Below are 16,167 nucleotides of genomic sequence, written 5' to 3'. Positions count from 1 at the left end.
AAATAAAAGAATGGCGACAACTACTTGCAGTAAAAGGTTTCATCCCTTTCTTCAAGGTTCTTTTCGGGATGTATTTCTTGCCCAACGTAGGTCCAGAATTCCACTCTGTCTTTTGCTTCACTAACATTGAGACAATTTCAATGTCCGGATCACAAAATGTTGAACGCACCAAAATTGGACATTGAACTCGGATTTTGTTTTCTTCCCTGCGTGCCTGGAAATTCTTTTTCAACGTTTTTCTCAGCAGTTTCAATCACAGAACCCCCCTCCAAACACATATACACACACACGTCAGTTCATTCGGTTCTTTTCTTCTCATTCAGCCAGGGGATAAAACAGCCATTCCTATGTTGGCTCTGACCTAAAATATGGACCAACTTGCCGAAACCCGGGATTGAACCAGGGACCTTTAGATCTTCAGTCTAACGCTCTCCCAACTGAGCTATTTCGGCTGCCCGTTACACCATTGCACAGTCCGTCAAACTAATGGATGCTTTAACAGCAAAGCCCCAGAGGGGGCGGGATGTGCAGACAGTTGGGCCTGTGGACTTTGTCTAGAATGAGATGAAGTGGGAAAATATCTCTTACTTGTGAAATCCTCTTTCATGCTTGGCACATATGGCATCTCTCGTGAAAACAAAACCTAAAAAACCCAACACAGCTGAAAGGTAACATCGATCGCTGCACCGTTCTTTGAAAGAACTGTGTGCGTGCAGTGCAAGGAGAAGGTGGCATCGCCTGAACAGGGACTTGAACCCTGGACCCTCAGATTAAAAGTCTGATGCTCTACCGTCTGAGCTACCCAGGCCCATGGGACAAGGAATCTGCTCCAGAAATAAAAGAATGGCGACAACTACTTGCAGTAAAAGGTTTCATCCCTTTCTTCAAGGTTCTTTTCGGGATGTATTTCTTGCCCAACGTAGGTCCAGAATTCCACTCTGTCTTTTGCTTCACTAACATTGAGACAATTTCAATGTCCGGATCACAAAATGTTGAACGCACCAAAATTGGACATTGAACTCGGATTTTGTTTTCTTCCCTGCGTGCCTGGAAATTCTTTTTCAACATTTTTCTCAGCAGTTTCAATCACAGAACCCCCCTCCAAACACATATACACACACGTCAGTTCATTCGGTTCTTTTCTTCTCATTCAGCCAGGGGATAAAACAGCCATTCCTATGTTGGCTCTGACCTAAAATACGGACCAACTTGCCGAAACCCGGGATTGAACCAGGGACCTTTAGATCTTCAGTCTAACGCTCTCCCAACTGAGCTATTTCTGCTGCCCGTTACACCATTGCACAGTCCGTCAAACTAATGGATGCTTTAACAGCAAAGCCCCAGAGGGGGCGGGATGTGCAGACAGTTGGGCCTGTGGACTTTGTCTAGAATGAGATGAAGTGGGAAAATATCTCTTACTTGTGAAATCCTCTTTCATGCTTGGCACATATGGCATCTCTCGTGAAAACAAAACCTAAAAAAGCTGAAAGGTAACATCGATCGCTGCACCGTTCTTTGAAAGAACTGTGTGCATGCAGTGCAGGGAGGCATCGCCTGAACAGGGACTTGAACCCTGGACCCTCAGATTAAAAGTCTGATGCTCTACCGTCTGAGCTACCCAGGCCCATGGGACAAGGAATCTGCTCCAGAAATAAAAGAATGACGACAACTACTTGCAGTAAAAGGTTTCATCCCTTTCTTCAAGGTTCTTTTCGGGATGTATTTCTTGCCCAACGTAGGTCCAGAATTCCACTCTGTCTTTTGCTTCACTAACATTGAGACAATTTCAATGTCCGGATCACAAAATGTTGAATGCACCAAAATTGGACATTGAACTCGGATTTTGTTTTCTTCCCTGCGTGCCTGGAAATTCTTTTTCAACATTTTTCTCAGCAGTTTCAATCACAGAACCCCCCTCCAAACACATATACACACACACGTCAGTTCATTCGGTTCTTTTCTTCTCATTCAGCCAGGGGATAAAACAGCCATTCCTATGTTGGCTCTGACCTAAAATACGGACCAACTTGCCGAAACCCGGGATTGAACCAGGGACCTTTAGATCTTCAGTCTAACGCTCTCCCAACTGAGCTATTTCGGCTGCCCGTTACACCATTGCACAGTCCGTCAAACTAATGGATGCTTTAACAGCAAAGCCCCAGAGGGGGCGGGATGTGCAGACAGTTGGGCCTGTTGACTTTGTCTAGAATGAGATGAAGTGGGAAAATATCTCTTACTTGTGAAATCCTCTTTCATGCTTGGCACATATGGCATCTCTCGTGAAAACAAAACCTAAAAAACCCAACACAGCTGAAAGGTAACATCGATCGCTGCACCGTTCTTTGAAAGAACTGTGTGCGTGCAGTGCAAGGAGAAGGTGGCATCGCCTGAACAGGGACTTGAACCCTGGACCCTCAGATTAAAAGTCTGATGCTCTACCGTCTGAGCTACCCAGGCCCATGGGACAAGGAATCTGCTCCAGAAATAAAAGAATGGCGACAACTACTTGCAGTAAAAGGTTTCATCCCTTTCTTCAAGGTTCTTTTCGGGATGTATTTCTTGCCCAACGTAGGTCCAGAATTCCACTCTGTCTTTTGCTTCACTAACATTGAGACAATTTCAATGTCCGGATCACAAAATGTTGAACGCACCAAAATTGGACATTGAACTCGGATTTTGTTTTCTTCCCTGCGTGCCTGGAAATTCTTTTTCAACGTTTTTCTCAGCAGTTTCAATCACAGAACCCCCCTCCAAACACATATACACACACGTCAGTTCATTCGGTTCTTTTCTTCTCATTCAGCCAGGGGATAAAACAGCCATTCCTATGTTGGCTCTGACCTAAAATACGGACCAACTTGCCGAAACCCGGGATTGAACCAGGGACCTTTAGATCTTCAGTCTAACGCTCTCCCAACTGAGCTATTTCGGCTGCCCGTTACACCATTGCACAGTCCGTCAAACTAATGGATGCTTTAACAGCAAAGCCCCAGAGGGGGCGGGATGTGCAGGCAGTTGGGCCTGTGGACTTTGTCTAGAATGAGATGAAGTGGGAAAATATCTCTTACTTGTGAAATCCTCTTTCATGCTTGGCACATATGGCATCTCTCGTGAAAACAAAACCTAAAAAAGCTGAAAGGTAACATCGATCGCTGCACCGTTCTTTGAAAGAACTGTGTGCATGCAGTGCAGGGAGGCATCGCCTGAACAGGGACTTGAACCCTGGACCCTCAGATTAAAAGTCTGATGCTCTACCGTCTGAGCTACCCAGGCCCATGGGACAAGGAATCTGCTCCAGAAATAAAAGAATGACGACAACTACTTGCAGTAAAAGGTTTCATCCCTTTCTTCAAGGTTCTTTTCGGGATGTATTTCTTGCCCAACGTAGGTCCAGAATTCCACTCTGTCTTTTGCTTCACTAACATTGAGACAATTTCAATGTCCGGATCACAAAATGTTGAATGCACCAAAATTGGACATTGAACTCGGATTTTGTTTTCTTCCCTGCGTGCCTGGAAATTCTTTTTCAACATTTTTCTCAGCAGTTTCAATCACAGAACCCCCCTCCAAACACATATACACACACACGTCAGTTCATTCGGTTCTTTTCTTCTCATTCAGCCAGGGGATAAAACAGCCATTCCTATGTTGGCTCTGACCTAAAATACGGACCAACTTGCCGAAACCCGGGATTGAACCAGGGACCTTTAGATCTTCAGTCTAACGCTCTCCCAACTGAGCTATTTCGGCTGCCCGTTACACCATTGCACAGTCCGTCAAACTAATGGATGCTTTAACAGCAAAGCCCCAGAGGGGGCGGGATGTGCAGACAGTTGGGCCTGTTGACTTTGTCTAGAATGAGATGAAGTGGGAAAATATCTCTTACTTGTGAAATCCTCTTTCATGCTTGGCACATATGGCATCTCTCGTGAAAACAAAACCTAAAAAACCCAACACAGCTGAAAGGTAACATCGATCGCTGCACCGTTCTTTGAAAGAACTGTGTGCGTGCAGTGCAAGGAGAAGGTGGCATCGCCTGAACAGGGACTTGAACCCTGGACCCTCAGATTAAAAGTCTGATGCTCTACCGTCTGAGCTACCCAGGCCCATGGGACAAGGAATCTGCTCCAGAAATAAAAGAATGGCGACAACTACTTGCAGTAAAAGGTTTCATCCCTTTCTTCAAGGTTCTTTTCGGGATGTATTTCTTGCCCAACGTAGGTCCAGAATTCCACTCTGTCTTTTGCTTCACTAACATTGAGACAATTTCAATGTCCGGATCACAAAATGTTGAACGCACCAAAATTGGACATTGAACTCGGATTTTGTTTTCTTCCCTGCGTGCCTGGAAATTCTTTTTCAACGTTTTTCTCAGCAGTTTCAATCACAGAACCCCCCTCCAAACACATATACACACACGTCAGTTCATTCGGTTCTTTTCTTCTCATTCAGCCAGGGGATAAAACAGCCATTCCTATGTTGGCTCTGACCTAAAATACGGACCAACTTGCCGAAACCCGGGATTGAACCAGGGACCTTTAGATCTTCAGTCTAACGCTCTCCCAACTGAGCTATTTCGGCTGCCCGTTACACCATTGCACAGTCCGTCAAACTAATGGATGCTTTAACAGCAAAGCCCCAGAGGGGGCGGGATGTGCAGACAGTTGGGCCTGTGGACTTTGTCTAGAATGAGATGAAGTGGGAAAATATCTCTTACTTGTGAAATCCTCTTTCATGCTTGGCACATATGGCATCTCTCGTGAAAACAAAACCTAAAAAACCCAACACAGCTGAAAGGTAACATCGATCGCTGCACCGTTCTTTGAAAGAACTGTGTGCGTGCAGTGCAAGGAGAAGGTGGCATCGCCTGAACAGGGACTTGAACCCTGGACCCTCAGATTAAAAGTCTGATGCTCTACCGTCTGAGCTACCCAGGGCCATGGGACAAGGAATCTGCTCCAGAAATAAAAGAATGGCGACAACTACTTGCAGTAAAAGGTTTCATCCCTTTCTTCAAGGTTCTTTTCGGGATGTATTTCTTGCCCAACGTAGGTCCAGAATTCCACTCTGTCTTTTGCTTCACTAACATTGAGACAATTTCAATGTCCGGATCACAAAATGTTGAACGCACCAAAATTGGACATTGAACTCGGATTTTGTTTTCTTCCCTGCGTGCCTGGAAATTCTTTTTCAACATTTTTCTCAGCAGTTTCAATCACAGAACCCCCCTCCAAACACATATACACACACGTCAGTTCATTCGGTTCTTTTCTTCTCATTCAGCCAGGGGATAAAACAGCCATTCCTATGTTGGCTCTGACCTAAAATACGGACCAACTTGCCGAAACCCGGGATTGAACCAGGGACCTTTAGATCTTCAGTCTAACGCTCTCCCAACTGAGCTATTTCGGCTGCCCGTTACACCATTGCACAGTCCGTCAAACTAATGGATGCTTTAACAGCAAAGACCCAGAGGGGGCGGGATGTGCAGACAGTTGGGCCTGTGGACTTTGTCTAGAATGAGATGAAGTGGGAAAATATCTCTTACTTGTGAAATCCTCTTTCATGCTTGGCACATATGGCATCTCTCGTGAAAACAAAACCTAAAAAACCCAACTGAAAGGTAACATCGATCGCTGCACCGTTCTTTGAAAGAACTGTGTGCGTGCAGTGCAAGGAGGCATCGCCTGAACAGGGACTTGAACCCTGGACCCTCAGATTAAAAGTCTGATGCTCTACCGTCTGAGCTACCCAGGCCCATGGGACAAAGAATCTGCTCCAGAATTAAAAGAATGGCGACAACTACTTGCAGTAAAAGGTTTCATCCCTTTCTTCAAGGTTCTTTTCGGGATGTATTTCTTGCCCAACGTAGGTCCAGAATTCCACTCTGTCTTTTGCTTCACTAACATTGAGACAATTTCAATGTCCGGATCACAAAATGTTGAACGCACCAAAATTGGACATTGAACTCGGATTTTGTTTTCTTCCCTGCGTGCCTGGAAATTCTTTTTCAACATTTTTCTCAGCAGTTTCAATCACAGAACCCCCCTCCAAACACATATACACACACGTCAGTTCATTCGGTTCTTTTCTTCTCATTCAGCCAGGGGATAAAACAGCCATTCCTATGTTGGCTCTGACCTAAAATACGGACCAACTTGCCGAAACCCGGGATTGAACCAGGGACCTTTAGATCTTCAGTCTAACGCTCTCCCAACTGAGCTATTTCGGCTGCCCGTTACACCATTGCACAGTCCGTCAAACTAATGGATGCTTTAACAGCAAAGACCCAGAGGGGGCGGGATGTGCAGACAGTTGGGCCTGTTGACTTTGTCTAGAATGAGATGAAGTGGGAAAATATCTCTTACTTGTGAAATCCTCTTTCATGCTTGGCACATATGGCATCTCTCGTGAAAACAAAACCTAAAAAACCCAACACAGCTGAAAGGTAACATCGATCGCTGCACCGTTCTTTGAAAGAACTGTGTGCGTGCAGTGCAAGGAGAAGGTGGCATCGCCTGAACAGGGACTTGAACCCTGGACCCTCAGATTAAAAGTCTGATGCTCTACCGTCTGAGCTACCCAGGGCCATGGGACAAGGAATCTGCTCCAGAAATAAAAGAATGGCGACAACTACTTGCAGTAAAAGGTTTCATCCCTTTCTTCAAGGTTCTTTTCGGGATGTATTTCTTGCCCAACGTAGGTCCAGAATTCCACTCTGTCTTTTGCTTCACTAACATTGAGACAATTTCAATGTCCGGATCACAAAATGTTGAACGCACCAAAATTGGACATTGAACTCGGATTTTGTTTTCTTCCCTGCGTGCCTGGAAATTCTTTTTCAACGTTTTTCTCAGCAGCTTCAATCACAGAACCCCCCTCCAAACACATATACACACACGTCAGTTCATTCGGTTCTTTTCTTCTCATTCAGCCAGGGGATAAAACAGCCATTCCTATGTTGGCTCTGACCTAAAATACGGACCAACTTGCCGAAACCCGGGATTGAACCAGGGACCTTTAGATCTTCAGTCTAACGCTCTCCCAACTGAGCTATTTCGGCTGCCCGTTACACCATTGCACAGTCCGTCAAACTAATGGATGCTTTAACAGCAAAGACCCAGAGGGGGCGGGATGTGCAGACAGTTGGGCCTGTTGACTTTGTCTAGAATGAGATGAAGTGGGAAAATATCTCTTACTTGTGAAATCCTCTTTCATGCTTGGCACATATGGCATCTCTCGTGAAAACAAAACCTAAAAATCCCAACACAGCTGAAAGGTAACATCGATCGCTGCACCGTTCTTTGAAAGAACTGTGTGCATGCAGTGCAAAGAGGCATCGCCTGAACAGGGACTTGAACCCTGGACCCTCAGATTAAAAGTCTGATGCTCTACCGTCTGAGCTACCCAGGCCCATGGGACAAGGAATCTGCTCCAGAAATAAAAGAATGGCGACAACTACTTGCAGTAAAAGGTTTCATCCCTTTCTTCAAGGTTCTTTTCGGGATGTATTTCTTGCCCAACGTAGGTCCAGAATTCCACTCTGTCTTTTGCTTCACTAACATTGAGACAATTTCAATGTCCGGATCACAAAATGTTGAACGCACCAAAATTGGACATTGAACTCGGATTTTGTTTTCTTCCCTGCGTGCCTGGAAATTCTTTTTCAACATTTTTCTCAGCAGTTTCAATCACAGAACCCCCCTCCAAACACATATACACACACGTCAGTTCATTCGGTTCTTTTCTTCTCATTCAGCCAGGGGATAAAACAGCCATTCCTATGTTGGCTCTGACCTAAAATACGGACCAACTTGCCGAAACCCGGGATTGAACCAGGGACCTTTAGATCTTCCGTCTAACGCTCTCCCAACTGAGCTATTTCTGCTGCCCGTTACACCATTGCACAGTCCGTCAAACTAATTTATGGTTTAACAGCAAAGCCCCAGAGGGGGCGGGATGTGCAGACAGTTGGGCCTGTGGACTTTGTCTAGAATGAGATGAAGTGGGAAAATATCTCTTACTTGTGAAATCCTCTTTCATGCTTGGCACATATGGCATCTCTCGTGAAAACAAAACCTAAAACAGCTGAAAGGTAACATCGATCGCTGCACCGTTCTTTGAAAGAACTGTGTGCATGCAGTGCAGGGAGGCATCGCCTGAACAGGGACTTGAACCCTGGACCCTCAGATTAAAAGTCTGATGCTCTACCGTCTGAGCTACCCAGGCCCATGGGACAAGGAATCTGCTCCAGAAATAAAAGAATGACGACAACTACTTGCAGTAAAAGGTTTCATCCCTTTCTTCAAGGTTCTTTTCGGGATGTATTTCTTGCCCAACGTAGGTCCAGAATTCCACTCTGTCTTTTGCTTCACTAACATTGAGACAATTTCAATGTCCGGATCACAAAATGTTGAACGCACCAAAATTGGACATTGAACTCGGATTTTGTTTTCTTCCCTGCGTGCCTGGAAATTCTTTTTCAACATTTTTCTCAGCAGTTTCAATCACAGAACCCCCCTCCAAACACATATACACACACACGTCAGTTCATTCGGTTCTTTTCTTCTCATTCAGCCAGGGGATAAAACAGCCATTCCTATGTTGGCTCTGACCTAAAATACAGACCAACTTGCCGAAACCCGGGATTGAACCAGGGACCTTTAGATCTTCAGTCTAACGCTCTCCCAACTGAGCTATTTCGGCTGCCCGTTACACCATTGCACAGTCCGTCAAACTAATTGATGCTTTAACAGCAAAGCCCCAGAGGGGGCGGGATGTGCAGACAGTTGGGCCTGTGGACTTTGTCTAGAATGAGATGAAGTGGGAAAATATCTCTTACTTGTGAAATCCTCTTTCATGCTTGGCACATATGGCATCTCTCGTGAAAACAAAACCTACAAAACCCAACTGAAAGGTAACATCGATCACTGCACCGTTCTTTGAAAGAACTGTGTGCGTGCAGTGCAAGGAGGCATCGCCTGAACAGGGACTTGAACCCTGGACCCTCAGATTAAAAGTCTGATGCTCTACCGTCTGAGCTACCCAGGCCCATGGGACAAAGAATCTGCTCCAGAATTAAAAGAATGGCGACAACTACTTGCAGTAAAAGGTTTCATCCCTTTCTTCAAGGTTCTTTTCGGGATGTATTTCTTGCCAAACGTAGGTCCAGAATTCCACTCTGTCTTTTGCTTCACTAACATTGAGACAATTTCAATGTCCGGATCACAAAATGTTGAACGCACCAAAATTGGACATTGAACTCGGATTTTGTTTTCTTCCCTGCGTGCCTGGAAATTCTTTTTCAACGTTTTTCTCAGCAGTTTCAATCACAGAACCACCCTCCAAACACATATACACACACGTCAGTTCATTCGGTTCTTTTCTTCTCATTCAGCCAGGGGATAAAACAGCCATTCCTATGTTGGCTCTGACCTAAAATACGGACCAACTTGCCGAAACCCGGGATTGAACCAGGGACCTTTAGATCTTCAGTCTAACGCTCTCCCAACTGAGCTATTTCGGCTGCCCGTTACACCATTGCACAGTCCGTCAAACTAATGGATGCTTTAACAGCAAAGACCCAGAGGGGGCGGGATGTGCAGACAGTTGGGCCTGTTGACTTTGTCTAGAATGAGATGAAGTGGGAAAATATCTCTTACTTGTGAAATCCTCTTTCATGCTTGGCACATATGGCATCTCTCGTGAAAACAAAACCTAAAAAACCCAACACAGCTGAAAGGTAACATCGATCGCTGCACCGTTCTTTGAAAGAACTGTGTGCGTGCAGTGCAAGGAGAAGGTGGCACCGCCTGAACAGGGACTTGAACCCTGGACCCTCAGATTAAAAGTCTGATGCTCTACCGTCTGAGCTACCCAGGCCGATGGGACAAGGAATCTGCTCCAGAAATAAAAGAATGGCGACAACTACTTGCAGTAAAAGGTTTCATCCCTTTCTTCAAGGTTCTTTTCGGGATGTATTTCTTGCCCAACGTAGGTCCAGAATTCCACTCTGTCTTTTGCTTCACTAACATTGAGACAATTTCAATGTCCGGATCACAAAATGTTGAACGCACCAAAATTGGACATTGAACTCGGATTTTGTTTTCTTCCCTGCGTGCCTGGAAATTCTTTTTCAACGTTTTTCTCAGCAGCTTCAATCACAGAACCCCCCTCCAAACACATATACACACACGTCAGTTCATTCGGTTCTTTTCTTCTCATTCAGCCAGGGGATAAAACAGCCATTCCTATGTTGGCTCTGACCTAAAATACGGACCAACTTGCCGAAACCCGGGATTGAACCAGGGACCTTTAGATCTTCAGTCTAACGCTCTCCCAACTGAGCTATTTCGGCTGCCCGTTACACCATTGCACAGTCCGTCAAACTAATGGATGCTTTAACAGCAAAGACCCAGAGGGGGCGGGATGTGCAGACAGTTGGGCCTGTTGACTTTGTCTAGAATGAGATGAAGTGGGAAAATATCTCTTACTTGTGAAATCCTCTTTCATGCTTGGCACATATGGCATCTCTCGTGAAAACAAAACCTAAAAATCCCAACACAGCTGAAAGGTAACATCGATCGCTGCACCGTTCTTTGAAAGAACTGTGTGCATGCAGTGCAAAGAGGCATCGCCTGAACAGGGACTTGAACCCTGGACCCTCAGATTAAAAGTCTGATGCTCTACCGTCTGAGCTACCCAGGCCCATGGGACAAGGAATCTGCTCCAGAAATAAAAGAATGGCGACAACTACTTGCAGTAAAAGGTTTCATCCCTTTCTTCAAGGTTCTTTTCGGGATGTATTTCTTGCCCAACGTAGGTCCAGAATTCCACTCTGTCTTTTGCTTCACTAACATTGAGACAATTTCAATGTCCGGATCACAAAATGTTGAACGCACCAAAATTGGACATTGAACTCGGATTTTGTTTTCTTCCCTGCGTGCCTGGAAATTCTTTTTCAACATTTTTCTCAGCAGTTTCAATCACAGAACCCCCCTCCAAACACATATACACACACGTCAGTTCATTCGGTTCTTTTCTTCTCATTCAGCCAGGGGATAAAACAGCCATTCCTATGTTGGCTCTGACCTAAAATACGGACCAACTTGCCGAAACCCGGGATTGAACCAGGGACCTTTAGATCTTCCGTCTAACGCTCTCCCAACTGAGCTATTTCTGCTGCCCGTTACACCATTGCACAGTCCGTCAAACTAATTTATGGTTTAACAGCAAAGCCCCAGAGGGGGCGGGATGTGCAGACAGTTGGGCCTGTGGACTTTGTCTAGAATGAGATGAAGTGGGAAAATATCTCTTACTTGTGAAATCCTCTTTCATGCTTGGCACATATGGCATCTCTCGTGAAAACAAAACCTAAAACAGCTGAAAGGTAACATCGATCGCTGCACCGTTCTTTGAAAGAACTGTGTGCATGCAGTGCAGGGAGGCATCGCCTGAACAGGGACTTGAACCCTGGACCCTCAGATTAAAAGTCTGATGCTCTACCGTCTGAGCTACCCAGGCCCATGGGACAAGGAATCTGCTCCAGAAATAAAAGAATGACGACAACTACTTGCAGTAAAAGGTTTCATCCCTTTCTTCAAGGTTCTTTTCGGGATGTATTTCTTGCCCAACGTAGGTCCAGAATTCCACTCTGTCTTTTGCTTCACTAACATTGAGACAATTTCAATGTCCGGATCACAAAATGTTGAACGCACCAAAATTGGACATTGAACTCGGATTTTGTTTTCTTCCCTGCGTGCCTGGAAATTCTTTTTCAACATTTTTCTCAGCAGTTTCAATCACAGAACCCCCCTCCAAACACATATACACACACACGTCAGTTCATTCGGTTCTTTTCTTCTCATTCAGCCAGGGGATAAAACAGCCATTCCTATGTTGGCTCTGACCTAAAATACAGACCAACTTGCCGAAACCCGGGATTGAACCAGGGACCTTTAGATCTTCAGTCTAACGCTCTCCCAACTGAGCTATTTCGGCTGCCCGTTACACCATTGCACAGTCCGTCAAACTAATGGATGCTTTAACAGCAAAGACCCAGAGGGGGCGGGATGTGCAGACAGTTGGGCCTGTTGACTTTGTCTAGAATGAGATGAAGTGGGAAAATATCTCTTACTTGTGAAATCCTCTTTCATGCTTGGCACATATGGCATCTCTCGTGAAAACAAAACCTAAAAAACCCAACACAGCTGAAAGGTAACATCGATCGCTGCACCGTTCTTTGAAAGAACTGTGTGCGTGCAGTGCAAGGAGAAGGTGGCATCGCCTGAACAGGGACTTGAACCCTGGACCCTCAGATTAAAAGTCTGATGCTCTACCGTCTGAGCTACCCAGGCCCATGGGACAAGGAATCTGCTCCAGAAATAAAAGAATGGCGACAACTACTTGCAGTAAAAGGTTTCATCCCTTTCTTCAAGGTTCTTTTCGGGATGTATTTCTTGCCCAACGTAGGTCCAGAATTCCACTCTGTCTTTTGCTTCACTAACATTGAGACAATTTCAATGTCCGGATCACAAAATGTTGAACGCACCAAAATTGGACATTGAACTCGGATTTTGTTTTCTTCCCTGCGTGCCTGGAAATTCTTTTTCAACGTTTTTCTCAGCAGTTTCAATCACAGAACCCCCCTCCAAACACATATACACACACGTCAGTTCATTCGGTTCTTTTCTTCTCATTCAGCCAGGGGATAAAACAGCCATTCCTATGTTGGCTCTGACCTAAAATACGGACCAACTTGCCGAAACCCGGGATTGAACCAGGGACCTTTAGATCTTCAGTCTAACGCTCTCCCAACTGAGCTATTTCGGCTGCCCGTTACACCATTGCACAGTCCGTCAAACTAATGGATGCTTTAACAGCAAAGCCCCAGAGGGGGCGGGATGTGCAGACAGTTGGGCCTGTGGACTTTGTCTAGAATGAGATGAAGTGGGAAAATATCTCTTACTTGTGAAATCCTCTTTCATGCTTGGCACATATGGCATCTCTCGTGAAAACAAAACCTAAAAAACCCAACACAGCTGAAAGGTAACATCGATCGCTGCACCGTTCTTTGAAAGAACTGTGTGCGTGCAGTGCAAGGAGAAGGTGGCATCGCCTGAACAGGGACTTGAACCCTGGACCCTCAGATTAAAAGTCTGATGCTCTACCGTCTGAGCTACCCAGGGCCATGGGACAAGGAATCTGCTCCAGAAATAAAAGAATGGCGACAACTACTTGCAGTAAAAGGTTTCATCCCTTTCTTCAAGGTTCTTTTCGGGATGTATTTCTTGCCCAACGTAGGTCCAGAATTCCACTCTGTCTTTTGCTTCACTAACATTGAGACAATTTCAATGTCCGGATCACAAAATGTTGAACGCACCAAAATTGGACATTGAACTCGGATTTTGTTTTCTTCCCTGCGTGCCTGGAAATTCTTTTTCAACATTTTTCTCAGCAGTTTCAATCACAGAACCCCCCTCCAAACACATATACACACACGTCAGTTCATTCGGTTCTTTTCTTCTCATTCAGCCAGGGGATAAAACAGCCATTCCTATGTTGGCTCTGACCTAAAATACGGACCAACTTGCCGAAACCCGGGATTGAACCAGGGACCTTTAGATCTTCAGTCTAACGCTCTCCCAACTGAGCTATTTCGGCTGCCCGTTACACCATTGCACAGTCCGTCAAACTAATGGATGCTTTAACAGCAAAGACCCAGAGGGGGCGGATGTGCAGACAGTTGGGCCTGTGGACTTTGTCTAGAATGAGATGAAGTGGGAAAATATCTCTTACTTGTGAAATCCTCTTTCATGCTTGGCACATATGGCATCTCTCGTGAAAACAAAACCTAAAAAACCCAACTGAAAGGTAACATCGATCGCTGCACCGTTCTTTGAAAGAACTGTGTGCGTGCAGTGCAAGGAGGCATCGCCTGAACAGGGACTTGAACCCTGGACCCTCAGATTAAAAGTCTGATGCTCTACCGTCTGAGCTACCCAGGCCCATGGGACAAAGAATCTGCTCCAGAATTAAAAGAATGGCGACAACTACTTGCAGTAAAAGGTTTCATCCCTTTCTTCAAGGTTCTTTTCGGGATGTATTTCTTGCCCAACGTAGGTCCAGAATTCCACTCTGTCTTTTGCTTCACTAACATTGAGACAATTTCAATGTCCGGATCACAAAATGTTGAACGCACCAAAATTGGACATTGAACTCGGATTTTGTTTTCTTCCCTGCGTGCCTGGAAATTCTTTTTCAACATTTTTCTCAGCAGTTTCAATCACAGAACCCCCCTCCAAACACATATACACACACGTCAGTTCATTCGGTTCTTTTCTTCTCATTCAGCCAGGGGATAAAACAGCCATTCCTATGTTGGCTCTGACCTAAAATACGGACCAACTTGCCGAAACCCGGGATTGAACCAGGGACCTTTAGATCTTCAGTCTAACGCTCTCCCAACTGAGCTATTTCGGCTGCCCGTTACACCATTGCACAGTCCGTCAAACTAATGGATGCTTTAACAGCAAAGCCCCAGAGGGGGCGGGATGTGCAGACAGTTGGGCCTGTTGACTTTGTCTAGAATGAGATGAAGTGGGAAAATATCTCTTACTTGTGAAATCCTCTTTCATGCTTGGCACATATGGCATCTCTCGTGAAAACAAAACCTAAAAAACCCAACACAGCTGAAAGGTAACATCGATCGCTGCACCGTTCTTTGAAAGAACTGTGTGCGTGCAGTGCAAGGAGAAGGTGGCATCGCCTGAACAGGGACTTGAACCCTGGACCCTCAGATTAAAAGTCTGATGCTCTACCGTCTGAGCTACCCAGGCCCATGGGACAAGGAATCTGCTCCAGAAATAAAAGAATGGCGACAACTACTTGCAGTAAAAGGTTTCATCCCTTTCTTCAAGGTTCTTTTCGGGATGTATTTCTTGCCCAACGTAGGTCCAGAATTCCACTCTGTCTTTTGCTTCACTAACATTGAGACAATTTCAATGTCCGGATCACAAAATGTTGAAGCACCAAAATTGGACATTGAACTCGGATTTTGTTTTCTTCCCTGCGTGCCTGGAAATTCTTTTTCAACGTTTTTCTCAGCAGTTTCAATCACAGAACCCCGCTCCAAACACATATACACACACACGTCAGTTCATTCGGTTCTTTTCTTCTCATTCAGCCAGGGGATAAAACAGCCATTCCTATGTTGGCTCTGACCTAAAATACGGACCAACTTGCCGAAAGCCGGGATTGAACCAGGGACCTTTAGATCTTCAGTCTAACGCTCTCCCAACTGAGCTATTTCGGCTGCCCGTTACACCATTGCACAGTCCGTCAAACTAATGGATGCTTTAACAGCAAAGACCCAGAGGGGGCGGGATGTGCAGACAGTTGGGCCTGTTGACTTTGTCTAGAATGAGATGAAGTGGGAAAATATCTCTTACTTGTGAAATCCTCTTTCATGCTTGGCACATATGGCATCTCTCGTGAAAACAAAACCTAAAAATCCCAACACAGCTGAAAGGTAACATCGATCGCTGCACCGTTCTTTGAAAGAACTGTGTGCATGCAGTGCAAAGAGGCATCGCCTGAACAGGGACTTGAACCCTGGACCCTCAGATTAAAAGTCTGATGCTCTACCGTCTGAGCTACCCAGGCCCATGGGACAAGGAATCTGCTCCAGATATAAAAGAATGGCGACAACTACTTGCAGTAAAAGGTTTCATCCCTTTCTTCAAGGTTCTTTTCGGGATGTATTTCTTGCCCAACGTAGGTCCAGAATTCCACTCTGTCTTTTGCTTCACTAACATTGAGACAATTTCAATGTCCGGATCACAAAATGTTGAAGCACCAAAATTGGACATTGAACTCGGATTTTGTTTTCTTCCCTGCGTGCCTGGAAATTCTTTTTCAACGTTTTTCTCAGCAGTTTCAATCACAGAACCCCGCTCCAAACACATATACACACACACGTCAGTTCATTCGGTTCTTTTCTTCTCATTCAGCCAGGGGATAAAACAGCCATTCCTATGTTGGCTCTGACCTAAAATACGGACCAACTTGCCGAAACCTGGGATTGAACCAGGGACCTTTAGATCTTCAGTCTAACGCTCTCCCAACTGAGCTATTTCGGCTGCCCGTTACACCATTGCACAGTCCGTC

At 45.3% G+C, this 16,167-nt stretch overlaps 39 non-coding genes across 39 annotated transcripts; all 39 read right to left on the bottom strand.

Annotated features, from left to right (window-relative positions):
- Window positions 1-379: 379 nt before the first annotated feature.
- On the bottom strand, window positions 380-452 carry trnaf-gaa (transfer RNA phenylalanine (anticodon GAA)). Its single transcript has one exon. It is a non-coding gene; the product is annotated as a tRNA-Phe (tRNA).
- Window positions 453-735: 283 nt separating this feature from the next.
- trnak-uuu (transfer RNA lysine (anticodon UUU)) lies at window positions 736-808 on the bottom strand. The gene has a single exon. It is a non-coding gene; the product is annotated as a tRNA-Lys (tRNA).
- Window positions 809-1,210: 402 nt separating this feature from the next.
- On the bottom strand, window positions 1,211-1,283 carry trnaf-gaa (transfer RNA phenylalanine (anticodon GAA)). The gene has a single exon. It is a non-coding gene; the product is annotated as a tRNA-Phe (tRNA).
- Window positions 1,284-1,551: 268 nt separating this feature from the next.
- trnak-uuu (transfer RNA lysine (anticodon UUU)) lies at window positions 1,552-1,624 on the bottom strand. The gene has a single exon. It is a non-coding gene; the product is annotated as a tRNA-Lys (tRNA).
- A 404-nt stretch (window positions 1,625-2,028) lies between these two features.
- trnaf-gaa (transfer RNA phenylalanine (anticodon GAA)) lies at window positions 2,029-2,101 on the bottom strand. Its single transcript has one exon. It is a non-coding gene; the product is annotated as a tRNA-Phe (tRNA).
- Window positions 2,102-2,384: 283 nt separating this feature from the next.
- On the bottom strand, window positions 2,385-2,457 carry trnak-uuu (transfer RNA lysine (anticodon UUU)). Its single transcript has one exon. It is a non-coding gene; the product is annotated as a tRNA-Lys (tRNA).
- A 402-nt stretch (window positions 2,458-2,859) lies between these two features.
- On the bottom strand, window positions 2,860-2,932 carry trnaf-gaa (transfer RNA phenylalanine (anticodon GAA)). Its single transcript has one exon. It is a non-coding gene; the product is annotated as a tRNA-Phe (tRNA).
- A 268-nt stretch (window positions 2,933-3,200) lies between these two features.
- trnak-uuu (transfer RNA lysine (anticodon UUU)) lies at window positions 3,201-3,273 on the bottom strand. The gene has a single exon. It is a non-coding gene; the product is annotated as a tRNA-Lys (tRNA).
- A 404-nt stretch (window positions 3,274-3,677) lies between these two features.
- Window positions 3,678-3,750, bottom strand: trnaf-gaa (transfer RNA phenylalanine (anticodon GAA)). Its single transcript has one exon. It is a non-coding gene; the product is annotated as a tRNA-Phe (tRNA).
- A 283-nt stretch (window positions 3,751-4,033) lies between these two features.
- Window positions 4,034-4,106, bottom strand: trnak-uuu (transfer RNA lysine (anticodon UUU)). Its single transcript has one exon. It is a non-coding gene; the product is annotated as a tRNA-Lys (tRNA).
- A 402-nt stretch (window positions 4,107-4,508) lies between these two features.
- trnaf-gaa (transfer RNA phenylalanine (anticodon GAA)) lies at window positions 4,509-4,581 on the bottom strand. Its single transcript has one exon. It is a non-coding gene; the product is annotated as a tRNA-Phe (tRNA).
- A 283-nt stretch (window positions 4,582-4,864) lies between these two features.
- Window positions 4,865-4,938, bottom strand: trnak-uuu (transfer RNA lysine (anticodon UUU)). Its single transcript has one exon. It is a non-coding gene; the product is annotated as a tRNA-Lys (tRNA).
- Window positions 4,939-5,339: 401 nt separating this feature from the next.
- Window positions 5,340-5,412, bottom strand: trnaf-gaa (transfer RNA phenylalanine (anticodon GAA)). The gene has a single exon. It is a non-coding gene; the product is annotated as a tRNA-Phe (tRNA).
- Window positions 5,413-5,684: 272 nt separating this feature from the next.
- Window positions 5,685-5,757, bottom strand: trnak-uuu (transfer RNA lysine (anticodon UUU)). Its single transcript has one exon. It is a non-coding gene; the product is annotated as a tRNA-Lys (tRNA).
- A 402-nt stretch (window positions 5,758-6,159) lies between these two features.
- trnaf-gaa (transfer RNA phenylalanine (anticodon GAA)) lies at window positions 6,160-6,232 on the bottom strand. The gene has a single exon. It is a non-coding gene; the product is annotated as a tRNA-Phe (tRNA).
- A 283-nt stretch (window positions 6,233-6,515) lies between these two features.
- On the bottom strand, window positions 6,516-6,589 carry trnak-uuu (transfer RNA lysine (anticodon UUU)). The gene has a single exon. It is a non-coding gene; the product is annotated as a tRNA-Lys (tRNA).
- A 401-nt stretch (window positions 6,590-6,990) lies between these two features.
- Window positions 6,991-7,063, bottom strand: trnaf-gaa (transfer RNA phenylalanine (anticodon GAA)). The gene has a single exon. It is a non-coding gene; the product is annotated as a tRNA-Phe (tRNA).
- Window positions 7,064-7,340: 277 nt separating this feature from the next.
- trnak-uuu (transfer RNA lysine (anticodon UUU)) lies at window positions 7,341-7,413 on the bottom strand. Its single transcript has one exon. It is a non-coding gene; the product is annotated as a tRNA-Lys (tRNA).
- A 402-nt stretch (window positions 7,414-7,815) lies between these two features.
- On the bottom strand, window positions 7,816-7,888 carry trnaf-gaa (transfer RNA phenylalanine (anticodon GAA)). The gene has a single exon. It is a non-coding gene; the product is annotated as a tRNA-Phe (tRNA).
- Window positions 7,889-8,156: 268 nt separating this feature from the next.
- Window positions 8,157-8,229, bottom strand: trnak-uuu (transfer RNA lysine (anticodon UUU)). The gene has a single exon. It is a non-coding gene; the product is annotated as a tRNA-Lys (tRNA).
- A 404-nt stretch (window positions 8,230-8,633) lies between these two features.
- On the bottom strand, window positions 8,634-8,706 carry trnaf-gaa (transfer RNA phenylalanine (anticodon GAA)). Its single transcript has one exon. It is a non-coding gene; the product is annotated as a tRNA-Phe (tRNA).
- Window positions 8,707-8,978: 272 nt separating this feature from the next.
- Window positions 8,979-9,051, bottom strand: trnak-uuu (transfer RNA lysine (anticodon UUU)). The gene has a single exon. It is a non-coding gene; the product is annotated as a tRNA-Lys (tRNA).
- A 402-nt stretch (window positions 9,052-9,453) lies between these two features.
- Window positions 9,454-9,526, bottom strand: trnaf-gaa (transfer RNA phenylalanine (anticodon GAA)). The gene has a single exon. It is a non-coding gene; the product is annotated as a tRNA-Phe (tRNA).
- A 283-nt stretch (window positions 9,527-9,809) lies between these two features.
- On the bottom strand, window positions 9,810-9,882 carry trnak-uuu (transfer RNA lysine (anticodon UUU)). Its single transcript has one exon. It is a non-coding gene; the product is annotated as a tRNA-Lys (tRNA).
- A 402-nt stretch (window positions 9,883-10,284) lies between these two features.
- On the bottom strand, window positions 10,285-10,357 carry trnaf-gaa (transfer RNA phenylalanine (anticodon GAA)). The gene has a single exon. It is a non-coding gene; the product is annotated as a tRNA-Phe (tRNA).
- A 277-nt stretch (window positions 10,358-10,634) lies between these two features.
- Window positions 10,635-10,707, bottom strand: trnak-uuu (transfer RNA lysine (anticodon UUU)). Its single transcript has one exon. It is a non-coding gene; the product is annotated as a tRNA-Lys (tRNA).
- A 402-nt stretch (window positions 10,708-11,109) lies between these two features.
- trnaf-gaa (transfer RNA phenylalanine (anticodon GAA)) lies at window positions 11,110-11,182 on the bottom strand. Its single transcript has one exon. It is a non-coding gene; the product is annotated as a tRNA-Phe (tRNA).
- A 268-nt stretch (window positions 11,183-11,450) lies between these two features.
- Window positions 11,451-11,523, bottom strand: trnak-uuu (transfer RNA lysine (anticodon UUU)). The gene has a single exon. It is a non-coding gene; the product is annotated as a tRNA-Lys (tRNA).
- Window positions 11,524-11,927: 404 nt separating this feature from the next.
- trnaf-gaa (transfer RNA phenylalanine (anticodon GAA)) lies at window positions 11,928-12,000 on the bottom strand. Its single transcript has one exon. It is a non-coding gene; the product is annotated as a tRNA-Phe (tRNA).
- A 283-nt stretch (window positions 12,001-12,283) lies between these two features.
- Window positions 12,284-12,356, bottom strand: trnak-uuu (transfer RNA lysine (anticodon UUU)). The gene has a single exon. It is a non-coding gene; the product is annotated as a tRNA-Lys (tRNA).
- A 402-nt stretch (window positions 12,357-12,758) lies between these two features.
- Window positions 12,759-12,831, bottom strand: trnaf-gaa (transfer RNA phenylalanine (anticodon GAA)). The gene has a single exon. It is a non-coding gene; the product is annotated as a tRNA-Phe (tRNA).
- A 283-nt stretch (window positions 12,832-13,114) lies between these two features.
- On the bottom strand, window positions 13,115-13,188 carry trnak-uuu (transfer RNA lysine (anticodon UUU)). Its single transcript has one exon. It is a non-coding gene; the product is annotated as a tRNA-Lys (tRNA).
- Window positions 13,189-13,589: 401 nt separating this feature from the next.
- On the bottom strand, window positions 13,590-13,662 carry trnaf-gaa (transfer RNA phenylalanine (anticodon GAA)). The gene has a single exon. It is a non-coding gene; the product is annotated as a tRNA-Phe (tRNA).
- Window positions 13,663-13,933: 271 nt separating this feature from the next.
- trnak-uuu (transfer RNA lysine (anticodon UUU)) lies at window positions 13,934-14,006 on the bottom strand. Its single transcript has one exon. It is a non-coding gene; the product is annotated as a tRNA-Lys (tRNA).
- Window positions 14,007-14,408: 402 nt separating this feature from the next.
- trnaf-gaa (transfer RNA phenylalanine (anticodon GAA)) lies at window positions 14,409-14,481 on the bottom strand. The gene has a single exon. It is a non-coding gene; the product is annotated as a tRNA-Phe (tRNA).
- Window positions 14,482-14,764: 283 nt separating this feature from the next.
- Window positions 14,765-14,837, bottom strand: trnak-uuu (transfer RNA lysine (anticodon UUU)). Its single transcript has one exon. It is a non-coding gene; the product is annotated as a tRNA-Lys (tRNA).
- Window positions 14,838-15,240: 403 nt separating this feature from the next.
- On the bottom strand, window positions 15,241-15,313 carry trnaf-gaa (transfer RNA phenylalanine (anticodon GAA)). Its single transcript has one exon. It is a non-coding gene; the product is annotated as a tRNA-Phe (tRNA).
- Window positions 15,314-15,590: 277 nt separating this feature from the next.
- trnak-uuu (transfer RNA lysine (anticodon UUU)) lies at window positions 15,591-15,663 on the bottom strand. The gene has a single exon. It is a non-coding gene; the product is annotated as a tRNA-Lys (tRNA).
- A 403-nt stretch (window positions 15,664-16,066) lies between these two features.
- trnaf-gaa (transfer RNA phenylalanine (anticodon GAA)) lies at window positions 16,067-16,139 on the bottom strand. Its single transcript has one exon. It is a non-coding gene; the product is annotated as a tRNA-Phe (tRNA).
- Between the last annotated feature and the right edge of the window lie 28 nt (window positions 16,140-16,167).

The sequence above is a fragment of the Nelusetta ayraudi genome, unplaced genomic scaffold (genome assembly GCF_046127955.1).
Source record: "Nelusetta ayraudi isolate G7.1 ecotype Tasmania unplaced genomic scaffold, CSIRO-AGI_Nayr_v1 ptg000042l, whole genome shotgun sequence".
Classification (NCBI taxonomy): Eukaryota; Metazoa; Chordata; class Actinopteri; order Tetraodontiformes; family Monacanthidae; genus Nelusetta; species Nelusetta ayraudi.
The sequence above is the reverse complement of the archived record's forward strand: the minus strand, read 5'-3'. Positions and strand labels throughout refer to the sequence as shown.